Source organism: Corvus brachyrhynchos, unplaced genomic scaffold (genome assembly GCF_000691975.1).
Source record: "Corvus brachyrhynchos isolate BGI_N302 unplaced genomic scaffold, ASM69197v1 scaffold279, whole genome shotgun sequence".
Taxonomy (NCBI): Eukaryota; Metazoa; Chordata; class Aves; order Passeriformes; family Corvidae; genus Corvus; species Corvus brachyrhynchos.
This window is the reverse complement of record NW_008246060.1, coordinates 6,665,721-6,680,871: the sequence shown is the minus strand read 5'-3', so window position 1 is coordinate 6,680,871 and position 15,151 is coordinate 6,665,721. Positions and strand designations below refer to the sequence as shown.

At 40.7% G+C, this 15,151-nt stretch overlaps 1 long non-coding RNA gene across 1 annotated transcript in view; it reads left to right on the top strand.

Annotated features, from left to right (window-relative positions):
- LOC108449665 overlaps positions 1 to 8,711 on the top strand; it is a 148,624-nt gene extending 139,913 nt beyond the window's left edge. Inside the window, exon 3 of the long non-coding RNA XR_001865926.1 lies at positions 7,775 to 8,711. This is a non-coding gene — a long non-coding RNA (uncharacterized LOC108449665). The remainder of the gene's footprint in view (positions 1 to 7,774) is intronic.
- Positions 8,712 to 15,151: the final 6,440 nt, after the last annotated feature.

Sequence of the window (15,151 nt, the reverse complement as noted above, 5' to 3'; positions counted from 1 at the left end):
CAGCAGTAATGCTCAGTGGGACACACCCCCGGGTTTGATGCTACCTCCCTGCTGAAAACACTGGTCTCAAAGCACTTGGCAAAGCTTCCAGCTTGGTGGAGTCTGGCAGGCAGGAAGGAGGGGGAGAAGCACTGCAATCCCAAACCCATCAACAAGCAGTTAAGGTCCAAGGAGAGTACTTTAAAATCCAAGGTGAAAAAAACATTGCAGTGCTGTATTACATGACTAATAAAGCAGACAAACATCATCAAACACCCACAATACATTTATAGGCTTTATTTTGAGTTTTGTAAAGCGGATTAGAGACATTTTATTCATTAAGGAGATAAAACCCCCTTTTCTGGAACTCAAGTGTTTTATTTAAAAAGTTCGAGGTAGTGAAAGAACCATAAACAGAGCAGTGAAATGGTCAGAGAAAAAAAAAGTCAGTTGTGTAAACTGCTTTAAAAAGAGCAAGGGCTTAAATCCCTTTTTAATGGATTAATGCATTATTTAAAAAAAGACAGATTATGTACAGGGATGGAAAAAAACCCATGAGCCTTTGAGTTCTCTCTTGTCTTTCTTTCCTACTTACTGCAGTTTGTCTCCCAGTAGCATTTCGAAGCAGTGAGACTGAGGCCCCTGTGAGTGCCATAAAGAAGCACTCCTAAACTGGAGAAGCATCACTTGGATGAAAAACTTGATGGAAAAGTCAAAGTGAGGGTGGGGAAAAGGGAAATAGAGCCTTGTGTTTAAAATGGGCATGATGGTTACAGGAAAGACTAATGTGAAATTGTAGAGCTTGAAGCAACCCCTTTTGTTTTGATGGCTACTATGGGCAGGGCTACTGGGAATAACCTTGTTGTCTTATTATTTACTCCATTTCCATGTCATGTTTTCTCTCTTCTGCAGTTTCCTCCACTCTATCCCTCCCTTGCTCTGCAGTTTTTCTTTCCCTGGCTGGCTGTCCTTCCCTCCTGTCTCTTTGGTTTCCTGTCTGTAGCACTCCCTGCACTTTCCCTTCAGAAGCTGTCAGCCTTTTTCTATTCTACTGCCTCCTCACCATCCGCCCTCTCCATAGCATCTCTTTAGAATTATTTGCTGGTTTTGGAATAGGGCTTATAAAATAAATGACATTTATAACCTGAGCACATGAGTAATTTGCTAAAGGTCTTAATTACCTGCCAAAAAGAAAGCTAATCAGGAAGATTCACTAGGGATTAATTGTGTTGGGAAACCTGGGAAATTTTTTCCATTTTCTGCACCCGATTGGACCTTCCAAATGAACCAGTAGATGCCTTTTCAGCAGGCATGAGAAATTGTAGTTTAAAAGAGATTTGTGTTAGAAAAAAGGCACGGGAAATTGTAGTTTACAAGAGATTTGTGTTAGAAACAAGGCACCTTTTTTTTCTTTTATTTAACTGAGGGCACAGAGATATGTGCCTACAGCCATGTTACTGCTTTGAGAAGCATTTGTTGCAAAAGTTGCAGGACTGTCTGTAACACGTTGCAGCAGAGTTAGACCACGCACAGATTTTTGACAGCACACCCATGGGTTATGCCATACCAAGATACTCTTCCCCATGAATAGGATCTCTGAGCAACTACCGTCCTTAGAAGCTACTTTTGGGGAGCAGAGCAGGTAAGATGCAGATCCAAAATGACATTATAGGGCTTTCCTCAACCCATGAGCCCTGCAAGTGTGGATGTGACCATCCTAACAAAAGATAGCTCTGTAATTACTTCCCACCAACCCTTCTTGGTGAAGGATTTCATCCTCATTTCAGTGTTGAAACCATTTCCTTTCACATGCATGTTAAAAATAGATGGAAGCCAGGATATTGAGCTGGTGCCCTTGACAAGCAATTTTTAAATTTTTAACAGGGTAGTATTATTAATCATCGAGAAAGAGAGGATGAGCATGAGATTTCTGGAGTGTTTTCCTGCTCTACAGCACAGGCTCTTTCTGAACAAATCACTAAATCTCCTAGTCCCTGTATGACCATCCTTCAAAACGGAAATGAAGCATTCCCTTTTCCATTTTATGTGCCTTGTGTACTTAAGCTGTAAACTTGTTGAAAAATAGTCTGGCTATTGTCACTCCCTCATTGTGTACCTCACTTTTGCAGTGCAAAGGGGAAACTGAGTTAGAATAAGGAAAATCAAACCATCTGAATATTATTCCTTTTTTGTTTCACTTTTAATCTTCCTGTTAAAATGGTCTCAAGCCTTCCTCCTGAAGTCTGTGAATTTAAAAGAAAAGCACAGGCTCTCACAGCTCTCTCCAGTAAGGAGGAAAGACTCTGGTCCCTATGTAAACTGGAATTAAACCACAGATATGACTGTTGATCATCCTGCTGCTTTTGCAAAGCAGGTTTATTTTAGCTATTTTTTGCAATTATTCCCAGGGATCTTCTATTTCAGGACACAAACATATGCCAGCTCAATGGTCCTTCAGTTTACTTTTGTCTTCCTGCAAGGTAACCATTCATCCGTGGAGTAATTTCTTTAAATGAGGCATTTTAATCCAAATTGCCAGTTAATACCTGCAGGGTCAGCTTCCCTCCCAATCAGCTCTGGAAATTAAGGGAAGCTTCTAAACCTGCTGTAAAGTTTTGCTTGCAGATATTCTGAAGGATTTTTGAAACACTGAGAAAAATTAGTAGGACAAGCTCTGAACCTTCAGACAAAATGCAAAACTGTAGGGGGAAAAAAAGTCAAGTGTCAAATTAACTTTGTGTCCCAGTCTCTCAGGTTGTGTGGGTCTGGGTTCAGTTCTGAAGGACTCTGTAAGCAAAAACGAGGCTGGAGTCTCACTGCACTGCACTTGTTCATTGATGTAGAGTGAGCAGTGTTATGCTGTTCTGTGCTTCTTCCTCTTGAACTGATTCTCCCATTGTTATCTGCAGTGCTGTAAAGCTGAATGACCACTCCACTTCTAATTTTGTGTGTTTATATAAAGGCAACTACTGTAGTCTCCAGTTTAACTTGAAGGGAACAGGGCAAGGATCTGTCAGATTATGTCTGTGCAAGGGTATTTCCTTCAAAAACCTAAGGCAGACAGTCAGAACACTACCCAAGCAGCCTTCCATATCAAAGTACCTATGGAATTTGAGGGGAAACTACACCCTGTGTATTTACATAGCTTTGACTTATTAGTAAATACTAATGGATCCCAAGTGCACAGAAAAAAAATCTCAACTAGAAAAATCATGCTGGTCTTCTATTACATCTTCCACTGGAGTTGCAACTGAATCAATAGGTTCCTCTCCGAAAATCAGAATGTAGGGTCATTAGAGCCAAGTCTGATAATTCTTCTAGATGGTGGTGGCTGTCCCTATGCAGTATTGAAGGAGAAGAAAAGCATATGGACACAAGCCAAGCTCAAATAAACTAGCTAAATCCATGTCCTACCTCTGTTGGATCTCTTGGCTTCTGTAACCTGCAAATTGGAGAGAAAGCTTCTGAACTTTTTAAGGTTTTAAGCTTGCAGTCCCACAAAAATCCTGTCCATTCCCCCTGCTATTTCCCACTCTGTACAACCTCTTCTGCACGCCTGCAGATGCAGTTTAGCAGCCAGCTAAATTAAAGCACTAATACAGAGAAGAATTAAACAAGAAAAACAACACCTTTAATTAAAAACGCTGTAAGTTACCAACCAGTGCTGTAAAATTAAAAATGTCAGTAATTTTAATTGTTCCCTAGTCATTCATTCATGGCTTGTTCCTTTTAGCTTTATTATTAAAGGAAAAATATAGCTACCTGTTGATAACCACTGCATAGTCTCAAGACTTTCTACACCCTTAGATGGAGGGGATTTAAAGCTGCTTATATTTTCTTATAAATAGTACAAACCATGTCACAATGCTGTTCCATTTATTGGATGCAACCTTTAAGCAATCTGTCCATAACTGCACTAGAAAATGTTCAGAGCAATTTGCCAGGCACCTATGTGGACAATAAGTATCCTGAATAACATGATTGTTGTATTCTGAGCACCAGTAATGAGCAGAGCACTGAGTGTTCCTGCTTTTAAAGCAAAATGTAATTGTTCCTGTAATACTTGCATTTGAAAGAACATCTGAGTGTTTTTACTGATGATAAATTATTATTATGTTTTGACTTTGAAATTGTGCAATTATGTAACGCAACTGTGAGGAAGAAATGGGTTAAAGGGAATTGTAATTACACTCAATTTTGAAAAAAAATCTCATCATATGTTTTCTGTCAGCCCAATTAATTTAGCTGCAGTTGTACAAATTCTGCTTTCTAAGATGGCATTTAGGCTCAGGGTGGTTAAGAGTTGATTGTAGTTGTGCTTAGAGTTTTGCACAATATGGAAGTACTGCTTAACCCATTCAAACTTTCACAGATATTTCAGCAGGTTCTGGCTTTCGTTCACTCTTTTTCTCCTCTACAAATATAATTTCACTTACAGTACCTGTGTAGATGATTGAGACAGCCCACTCTGATATATATGATTCAATCAGTCCAAATTAAAATCTACCATCCCTTGTTGGGTGTCTTCTCCAGCAGCTCTAGCTGATGATGGCTAGTAGAGAATTCTTAATTGCCCTCTTTTAAGCCTTCCTTACTATATTTTACTGTGAAAAATACCAGTCCTGCCTTTTATTTAAACTTTAATTAGACATAATTTGATATTGGTTACTTCTAGAATCTGCAGGTTCTTATTCTGTAAGATCTTAAAAGATATGGCCTGCTGTGTGCCTCCTAATAATTGACATGCTTTCTTCTAAGTTCTGCCCTTCTCTTTGTATTTTTGTTTGCTACAACGCCATTAGCTTTGTTCTCAACAAATATATTACTCCCAAAACTGCTGCTGCAAAGTTTTTTTTGTCCAATCCATCAGCTGAGTATATTCTATTTCCCTTTGCATCCTGATTCCATCTTCCCTAGGCTGCAATTCCTATGTGGCATTCAGAGATCCTCTCTGCACCCATCCAGTGCTTAAAGTCCGGTTCCTACTTCAGAATAATCATTAGTCCACATATTAGATTTCTAAACAAGTATATTCATACCTTCTGCTATCGACAGGCCTTGGGAGGAATCCCTCATAATCTTCTGCTGTTTTGCCTCATTATTTGCCTTCAGGTGCTTCTTTCAAGCCAGTGATGCGCTTTGTGTTGGAAATGGCAAGATCCATTTTCACCTGGGGGCAAGCTACACATTTACCTCTCGAGGTGGCATGAGCACAGGCAGTTCCCATGGTTCAGCTAATGTGCTGGAAATCTCCCCTCCAGCTTTTCTCACAGTAACTTGCTCATGAACCACACCACCAAGCTTCACCTGTCAGCTTCCCGTTTGCTTTGAGCGGGACTGATTTCTCTTGCTCTCCCTCAGTTCACACACTGCAGTAGAATATTAAACTGAAATGAGCTTTCTGTGCAGTTAATTGTTGTACCATAATGTTTCTTTTCAATTTTTATCATAAAATTTTTTCTCTAAATAAAATCTTAAAGGGAAAGGTACAAAGTAAGCCCAAATGCTTTCAATTGCTGAAGCAAGGAGTCTGTAGTGAAGCTTCTGCTTAACAAAGTGGAAAATAAGAAAGCATGTTTTATTCCATCATTTATTAAAATTAAGGGAATGAGGGCCTCATTTGCTTAAAAATTGTCTATTAGTATTCACCTGGTGGCAAGCAGCCTTAATCTTACACCATTAAAGAAAACAGAAGCTCATTAAATAGTAATTCTTTTTAATAGTGACAGGAGCTTGGGTTTGAGCAGCACTGCTCTAAGTTCCCATGTAAATTGTTCATGATGATCACCAATGAGAGAATTTTTTGTACCTCTCCCCATTCCCAAGAGCTTTCATTCAATCTGTAATCACTTATGAATGCCAGACAGGGAAAGAACGTTGCATCAAGGGAAAAACCTTTCACTGTCAGACTTATGATGTTACAGAACAGGAAAGAAGCCATTGGATACAAAGCAGGGGAAGTAATTCTTGAACAAGGGAGGAGTGTTCCGAGAGACACAAGAGCTTTGGGGGTCTTGGAATGTTCTTAGCTTTTGGCCAGTACTGCTGTGGTTTTGAAACAGGAGAAGGCATATTGAATTTTTCTGCTTTGACAGCTGCTGTTTGACCTCTCATTAACAGACTTATCACCTGTTATCACCTATCATCCTGTTGATTATCTCTCTCTGGCCATTGCTATGTTTTCCCTTCCTCCAAAGGATTTAGTCATTAATGCCACCTCGTTTCTGTGTAGGCCAGTTGTCAGCACTACCTGACTATTCATGTATTAAAGCCCTACAGTAATGGACAGGGTGCTCTGATGCTCATTTCAAATCCATAGCTGAAATTCCCATTCCACTCAGAATGTTATAAATGTCCTTTGCTCTCATTAAAGTCCTCAGCTGTTCCACTGCTTTGCGTGGCACAAATCACTACCTTCACTTCATGCAGCTGAGCTGCTTGTGGCTCTTCTGATGAACAACTTCAGGCCGTGTGGCCCTATTCCTTATTAACATTATTCTGTTCTCTCCCACACCATTCCTGTGCTAGGGATGTCTCTGGGCCAGGCATTGTTTGTTTGGGGTATGTGTGTGGGAAGATTGCTTAGTGCTGCTCCTTAGACATGCTTAATTCAATTACTGCCAGATTTTCTAGGCCTCTTGACATTGCTATATATAGCTCTTTAGTAATAATATTATCAATTATTTAAATTTTAATTTGTGCTTGCATTAATTACATGATCCTTTACTGCAAGGGGAAAGAGATCTCGCTTTCCACAATTATATGACCATGGTTTGTCCTCAGAGGCCTAAGTTTTATTTAGCATCAAATGGAATCATTGCTAATACTCATCAAATAGCCATTATCCTATGGGTATGCTTCTGTGGGTCCTTGCTGTCTGAAGACATAGCTTCTCCGAGAAGTTATTAAAGGTTTATCTCACTGGACTGGCCTTCAGTGGATGGGAGCTGACACACTCCTAAACTCTGTCCAAGGCAGTCTTGTTCTCCCTGCTGCCAGTCCCAATGCAGGTGCTGCTGGGATCCCTGGCAGCAAAGCTGCTGGTTGTTTATTCTATAATAGACAGAGCTTCTGTCTGACTCCTTACACACACCCCATCATCTTGCTCAGGCTGCTTGAATGGCTGGGGGAAGGTCCTGGGGGATTATGTGCTTACTTGTTTCACAGATCCTCGGAAAGATCCTTCCAGGAAACCAAAATCTCATGTCAGCACACTGAAAGCAGGAGCTGAACTCTGGTTGTGCTTGCCAGATGAGACAGCTGGCTGAGAATGGTTTGTGAGAAGATTGGAAGAAGGTTAGCATGACATCCTCGTAATGGCCCTTGTTAGCTCTTCTGTACTTCACTCTCTGTTGCAGACTGCAAATAGGTTCTTACAGTTAGGATTTGCATCAGCATTCATACTTCTGCTGTGTTATTACCTACTACAGTTGCTCTGGGTGAAAAAATCTTCCTCTGTGTTTAGCACTTGCTGTTACAAGAGGTAGATTAGTTCCCTGTCATGTGCAGCAGCAAATACTGTGGCCAAGTGCAATGTACACATTTTCACTAAGTGTGCTGTGAATGTTCCTGTACTGTATAAACCCTGGGTTTGTTACAGCGTACATGCTGTGGGCATTCCTTCCTGTGATTCTATCAAGCCAGTGGTTTTTTGTCTGGTGAGGGTTTTTTCCAGCAGTCATAGGGTTTTTTGGGATAAAGATTTTGATTCCCTCCTTTCTTTCTGCCACCAAGTTTTTAACTCCAACGGTTTATTGGATGTTCACTGTTTTTTCTTTTGTTTGCTTCTTTGCAGTTGGAAAATGGGAATCTGCCCACAGATAAAGCAGCAGGGAAAATTAATGTTGCATCACATTTTCTCTGCACAGAGCACAGTAAGTAAAATGTTACCCATAGAGGATTAAAACCTGATGGAAGAAAGGATTTTGTCACCTCAGATCAGAGAAGCAGTGCAATTCGTTCTGCCCGGGTTGCCCTCCTGCCTACAATGTGCTATTTCACTGAAGCAAGCACCTGTCAGTTCAGTGCTGAACAGAGAACAGCTTTTTGGTGTAACTGAACTAAGGTGAAAAATTAAAAATAATTGCAATTACAGCTACTCTGTTGGTTTGGGGAGAAATATGAAGGGTGGATTTACTGGGGTGATCAGTAAAGGAGCTGTATCTCTTCCCTTCTATTCCTTGTCATTCCTTAACCCCTGGACTTCATCCCTGAACAGCCACATCGTACAAGCAGCATTTGTTGGCAACCTTTTGTCAGCCTTACCAACACACCCCCCAGGAGTGACTGATCCATGGTGCTTCTCCCAAATTCTTGACATCCCATCTCTGTGATGTCCTGTAATGTCATGCCTCATCCACGGAGCTGTTCATTTCCATTACCTGGCTGCTTAATCGATTTATAAGAAAATAAAAACAAATTGTCTTTTTTCATATTTCACAATGATAGTCATAATGGTAGTCCTGATGATAGTCTCTTCTGGAAGCCAAAACCAAACTCTTCTTGTTACAAAAACACATGTAATTTTTATGGCTAATTAAAAACAGGGAAATGCAAAAACAAGCACAAACATAGATACAGTAGGATTATCTTTTTTCACAGTACCCCATAGAAAGGAATTAAATGTGTCCAGGATGTATATTAGGGGTTTTTTGGTCTCTATAGTAAAAAAAAGAAAAGGTGGGATTTTTCAGGGGATCTTTTTGCACATACTAACAGACTTTTTACTTTAATTTCACTGGATAAATCTTCTACTTTGGTTTGGTCAGATGCAAAATTTTGAAAGGTCTGGCTGGAAAAAAAAATTGGTTTGGGCAAAAATCTAAACTTTTTGTAGAAGCACATGCTTTTCAATACAATAAAATGAAAAAAGGTAATCAAAGTCTTGCCTTTCCTCCAAAAGTGGTTCCAACAGATGATGTTGAACAAATCCTTTTTCAGCTGCCTGGAGCCAGTGATGATCATAATCACAAAGGGAATAAGAACATGAAAGAATAATCACAGCATCATAAAATTGCTTTTGGAGAGATTTTTGCTGAATTCCTACTAATTTGAATGGGAACCACAGCCTGGGTTTGTGATAAAAATGTAACCATAGCACAACTCTCATTGCTACCCCCTTCTTGTGAACAAGCAATGGCTGTTGTACCCCCTTACAAGTCCTTTCTTGTAAGATTTAAGCAAAATGTCAAGTCAAAACCTACCAGTTTAGGGATGGTGACTCCACAGCACTCAGATTTAAACACCACTAAATGAAAACTAGAGTTGCAGCACTGTCTTGGCCTGTCTGCACTAAGGGATGTTGTTTTATAACTAATTCCATAGGGTTCATTTTAATATGCAATAAAAGCATGCATTTTACAAGCATGGCATCAGATCTTTCATGTGGTCATGGTTTACATTACTTCTGCAGAAATACACGATATGCTGTGATCTGCAAAGCACTGTACACGTCCATTAAATATTGCATGAACACCAACACCACGGGGAACATAAAATATTGAATCTGAGCAAGTGGATAGCTCAGCACAGGGGAATGCAGAGATTTTCACCTGCAGGTCACCAGTTAAAAAAACAGTTCAGATTAGTGCCAACACCACACCAGATATAACTTGGCAGGTGTTCATTGGCTGAAATTATTTATGTCCTTCAACTTATTTTGGACAAAGGGTTGTATCACACAGGCCATGGCTGTTTGTGGTACCCATGAGACAGATCATTGTTTCCAGAGAACAGCTAAGGTTTAAAAAGACATGGATACCATGAACTTTCCAGTCATGTCTAGGACAGGGTCAGAGTTTTAAGACTTGAAAATTGCACAGGGGTTTTTATTCTCTCTGCAGAAAGCAGCAGTTTTTCCTCTCCAGGAAGGCTGGGCTGGCACATCCTCTAGAGTATGAGACAGTGATGTGACTGCACAGGCTCCCTCCAAACCCTTTTCTCTGTTGGCCCCCCCAGGACAGCACATACCCCCCAGGGCTGTCTGCTCAGGGCCTCCCACTGGGGAAGCATTTCTGGGCCAGTCTCACTCCTGCTGCTTCCTTGCTCTCCTCCCACCCCCTTGCTTTAGGTTTTGTGGCTGCTCCTGCCTGCAAGGCAGCAATCACTGATGGGTTTGTTAAGCTCAGGAGACACAAAGCAGATGTTCTTAGGACCTTGACTGGGGACTCATGAAGAGACTATTTCCATAATAGCAGCTCCCACTTGGACTCACTGCTATTTCTTCCTCATTTGCCTGGTCTACAAATTCCTTACTCATCTCTTCAGCACAAAAGCCAGACTGTTCTTCTCTGACAGATACCATCTTTACTGACTTCATAAGAGGCTATTTTTGATTCTTTGATATGAATATATCCTTATCTGTCCCTGCATCTGTCTTCAAGAACATGCCTGGTCTATTGTGGTTTTTCTGTGGATGCCATTTTGGAACAAACAAAGCTCTCTTTTCTCCAAATCTGAACTACAGTAACAAATAAAGCTGTCCTGTACCTTTGATGTGGCTTCTTAAAGCCTGTCCTCTAGGCTGAAATGTGAAGGTTGAAATTCTGGCATCTAATAGAATAAACTGCTGTGATCTATGAATCCTATGTATTTTAGAGAATACAAAAGTCTGTGCTAATTGGTCTCCTACCTGATAATGGGGAAGCTGAAGGCGCAACCACCACTAGCAAGTACAGTTGCTTCTCTGAAGATCTTCGTGTAGCAGAAGTACATAGGATTTGGTGTCCCTAAGACACTAATAGGACTGGTTTCTAAAAATTCCTAAGAAATCAGCATGAGGGCTCTTGACCCATGGGCAATGGAGCAAGATTGGAAATAAAATGGGTACAGGTAAATGTATTTTTCTATGTAGAATGTATTTTTCTATGGGTAGGAAAAAGCTTCTGCCTTCCAGCTCCTCCTGTCTCTTGGTGACTGACAGGGAAAAGCAACATGCAGTGTTCTATCTCCCTCAGAGACAGCTGCTGAAGTTTCTAGTTGTCCCTAAGGTCTGCGATAAGTGGGAGCTGGGACCCTACATCTCTTAGCTCAGCACAGCACTACCTCTGCGATAGGCTTTCAGAGCAGACTGCTTTGTGCAGTGCCACAAGGCTTGGAGAGGGGCAGGAGAGAAGGTCCCACCTCTCTGAAGGCATCAAACCCACACCCCAGGCAGCCCCAGCTGCGTTTGCCCTGTGCTGTTGTGAACACAGCTGTACCATGGCACTAGTGCTGTGTGTGTTCCACAAGGAGATGAGGCGAGCTGGAGGGCATTTATTTTGCTGCCCTAAAAAGGAATCCCTTTTCCAGGAACTGTGGGCGCCCTTCCCACCTGCTGTTCTGCGTGGTCTAAACAGCTTGTTTGGGACACAGAGTTGCAGGGCAGAGCTTGCTGCAGTTGCTGCTCACCCTGTGCAAGAGGGAGTGTGTAGCACATTAGGATTAAACCTCTGCTTTCTCCTGCCCATCCCTTGGCATGGGAGGAGCAGAAAACTCCCCCTTTGTTCTTCAGTTTGTAGGGAGGGGTTGGTGGTGTCACAGATGTTGGTGAAAACACAGGTGAAAATGCCCTTAAACAGCTGAAAAAGAGCATTGCATTAATTTGTGCGTTTTTGTGTGAATCCACACCTTGCAAACCTAGGGGAAGTAACTGCACATGGAAAAGCCATGAAGGAAAGCTGAACATCAGAGATAGGTGACAGGTGGGTTTGGCCAGCCCAGCAGACTGGGTTTTGTAGGAAACTAAAACTCATTATCAAAACAGCTGGCTTAGTTGCTCTGCCATGCTCATAAGCAAGGGAGGCTATTCCAAGTCCTGGCTGCAAAACTGCTTTTTTAGAAACTGCAAAACTGCTACACCTGTGTTTTGTGTCTATTTTGTGGCTAAAAGTCACATTTGTTTAATGACTGGGGGGAGAGCTGGGGGAGATAATGGCAAGCCCACACTTGATTTCTGTCTTTCAAGTGAGCCCAGGAAGGCAGAAATGGGATACCTCTGCTGTTTGTTGTAGCACAGATCCACAGTGGCACAGAGCACTTTGGCATCCAGCACATCCACTGCTTGCCTGAATTTACAAGCAAATGAAATCTGCAAGAGCACTACAAGGAATTCTGAGTGGATCCCATCCCTCTGGTGTAAGGTCATTATGCAGCACAAAATTAGGCGGCCTCAGCTAACAGCTGATGTCTCCAGCACACATGAGCTCCAAATATAGCAGAGGCTGTAGGAAATTCCCCCCTTATTTTCTAGATTGTCTGTGGGAGTACAACAACAACAACAAGGTAATAAAATGTACAACTCAGAGAGAACAGGCTGGCTTGAAAATGCAGCTTGTCAGTGCAGTATGGAAGCCCCTACTGAAAATTAATTTGCCCCTCGTGCAATATGCTCTCCTTAAGGTGTGAAGTCCAACGTCATGGATTTCTCTGCAAGATCAGGAGCAGAAATTACAAGCTCTAGGCAGTAATTCAAATTGATTATCACATTCTTGCCTCTTCACACTAGCATCTCTGTTTTGACACCAGCGTCACAGAGTTGCTGAGAGGCAGCAGATGCCCTGGTGTCAGATCTAGGTGGAGGAGGAACTTGGCCATATCCTAAGTGGGTGTTTTAATTGTCCTTGTTTTAATTGAAGGTACTCAGCTGTGCCAAAATCAGGTGGTCAGAGAGCACCCTGGGAAGCCTGGCTTCCTTCAAGAGGTTTCACCTGCAGCAAAACCTGCCTCTCCTTTGCAGACTGAAACAGCAGCACTGGGGCTTCAGCCTCCTCTTTGCTTCATGGAGCACGTTCATCCTGAGAGGCCCTTGTGGAAAAGCTCTTCTCAGCATAAAGCCCAAACCACCAGCACCCATCTTCCCAAAAGATGCAAAGTTACTTCAGTGGGGTGGAAGCTATGAAAGCTAGTATGTATGTAGTTGTGCTGTGTTTTAGTCTTTTCCTGAAACAGATCAATTTTAATATTGAAAGCAACATGCCAACTCTCCTTTTTAAAGAAGTTTATTATTTTAAGTGTGTCAAGGAAAGTTCTTCTCCTCTTCTTCCACTACAACTCAATTACATCTGAAAGCAGAGATAGTGCCTATTCGCTTCCTGCATCCTAAAAATGTTTTAAACTTTGCTGCTCATTTTGGTGGGAAAAGAATTGTCTGGCTTCTCTTTTCAATCACATTTTCCTTATTTATTTACTTGTACTCTGGGAGTGTTGAAGTTCACTTGAGGCTATGGGAATCTGAGAAAATTAATTGTGTATCTTTTTGAATAATAGATGAAATTTTTTCAAATGAAAATCACATTAAAAATGCTTTAATATTTCATATTGAAAAAAAAGTCCAAACTTCATTCATCATGAAACATAATATTTTGTTCTGTGATTTTGTGGTGTTTATTATATTCCAAATTAAATTGATAAAATTATGAAGAAGTTAAAATCAGAAATTCTGTAGGTTTCATTTTGAAAATATCTGGTTTTGTTCACTACATTTGCAGATGATCTAGAATATTTTTTTTTTCACCAAGGAAATGTTCAGATGAGCTATTTCATTAGGCCTTGTCTCTTAAAGCTTTGGAAAGTTTATTTAATATTTCATAGTAGATGGAGCCATAAATCATTAACTTTGGATAGAGACTGATTTCTTTTTGTTGCCTGGATCAGGTTGGTTCCGATTACAATGGGAAGCAAAGTGGAAGGAAGAGCTCATCAAAAAGATGTTTTTTAGCAATGCTTTAACCTCTTCTTAAAACATTTATTTGCCAATTAACAGTCATGAAATCAACAGTTCTATGTACAAAAGCAAAGTTTTAAAAGTTGCTTTGGGATGGGTTTTTTTTCATGACTGTATATCTCCCAGGAAAAAAAAAAAATGGAATAAAACAATGATAGGATTATTATAAGCATCCAGGTTTGAATTCTTCCATCACTTCTACATGGAGATACTGCTGTTTTACACAAAACCTTTAAAAAACAATTATACTGTTTTGACTGTTAGAAAGTATTGAGGTGAAAATTCTGGTTTCCTCCAAAATTTCTGGCTTTACATTAGAAAAAAACAAACAAACTTAGAGGGAATAGCTGTTGTAATGCTTTCCTTTCAGAAGCATTACTTTGGTGATATAGTTGCTCTGTAATAGTGAGCCTACATGTTAAAGGTGTGGAAGATTTAATGATACATAAAAGCTGAGGTGGAATGATAAGGACAGAAAGATTGATTGAGCCACAGTTGTGGCTTCTTTGAATTTTTGGGCTTATTAGAGTGTTTGTTTTGAACAATGGATGGTGGGTAAATAATGAAAGAGAGCGACACAATATCCAAACAATTTCCCTGGGCTGGCCAGATAAGCTGGAAATGCTGGAAATGTGATCTGTGGGATTTTTAATTGACTTTTCATGAACAGACAAAGCAATTAGAAAAGGGAGCAGAGAATTTTTTAATTATGACTGTTAGGACTTCAAAGAGCTACCACACTTTTCAACTTTGAAGGCAAGTAACATAAAAATAAAAGCAGAAAACGTGGGAATTTAATGCTTGTTCTGGTTTAATGATGTTTTGTGGTTCCTAGACTCTTTTAATTGTTATATTGTGCTTAGCATTTTGTGTTAGGCTGAGCTGTGAATGTTAATAGTGGTTTAACCCTCTGGGAATGCCAACTACTGGCGTGTTTCATGTGACCTCGGGACTCACACTCAGTGTGTAAATAGGAAAACATCTCCTTCTTGGAAGTACAGCCTGTGAAAATCTATGTGAATCAAGCTTCTGCTTTAAAACACTCCAATGAACACATCTCATTCAACATGATCTGTTTTCTAACCTAGATGGGCAATTAGGTATATGAAACAAAATAGGATGAATGCATATGTTCTTCAATTTCAGAATGTGAGTTAAGAATGTCACGGATTGTTTCTTCTCACATGCAAAATGTAACAGTGTGTTGATTTGGCATGGCCTGATCTTTTGGTAGTGGGGGATGGCCACAGAAGTAGCTTCTGTGAGAAGCTGCTAGAAGCTTCCACCACGTCCGACAGAGCAAACCTCTGATGGCTCTGAAGATGGACATGCTGCTGGCCCAAGTAGAGAGGTTGTTAACACCTCTGTGATGACATATTTAAGAAGAAAATCAAAACTGCACACACACAGTGGGGAGGGACCCCACAGCATAGCAAAGGAAAGACTCCTCTCCCTGAGCAAACAGAGGAT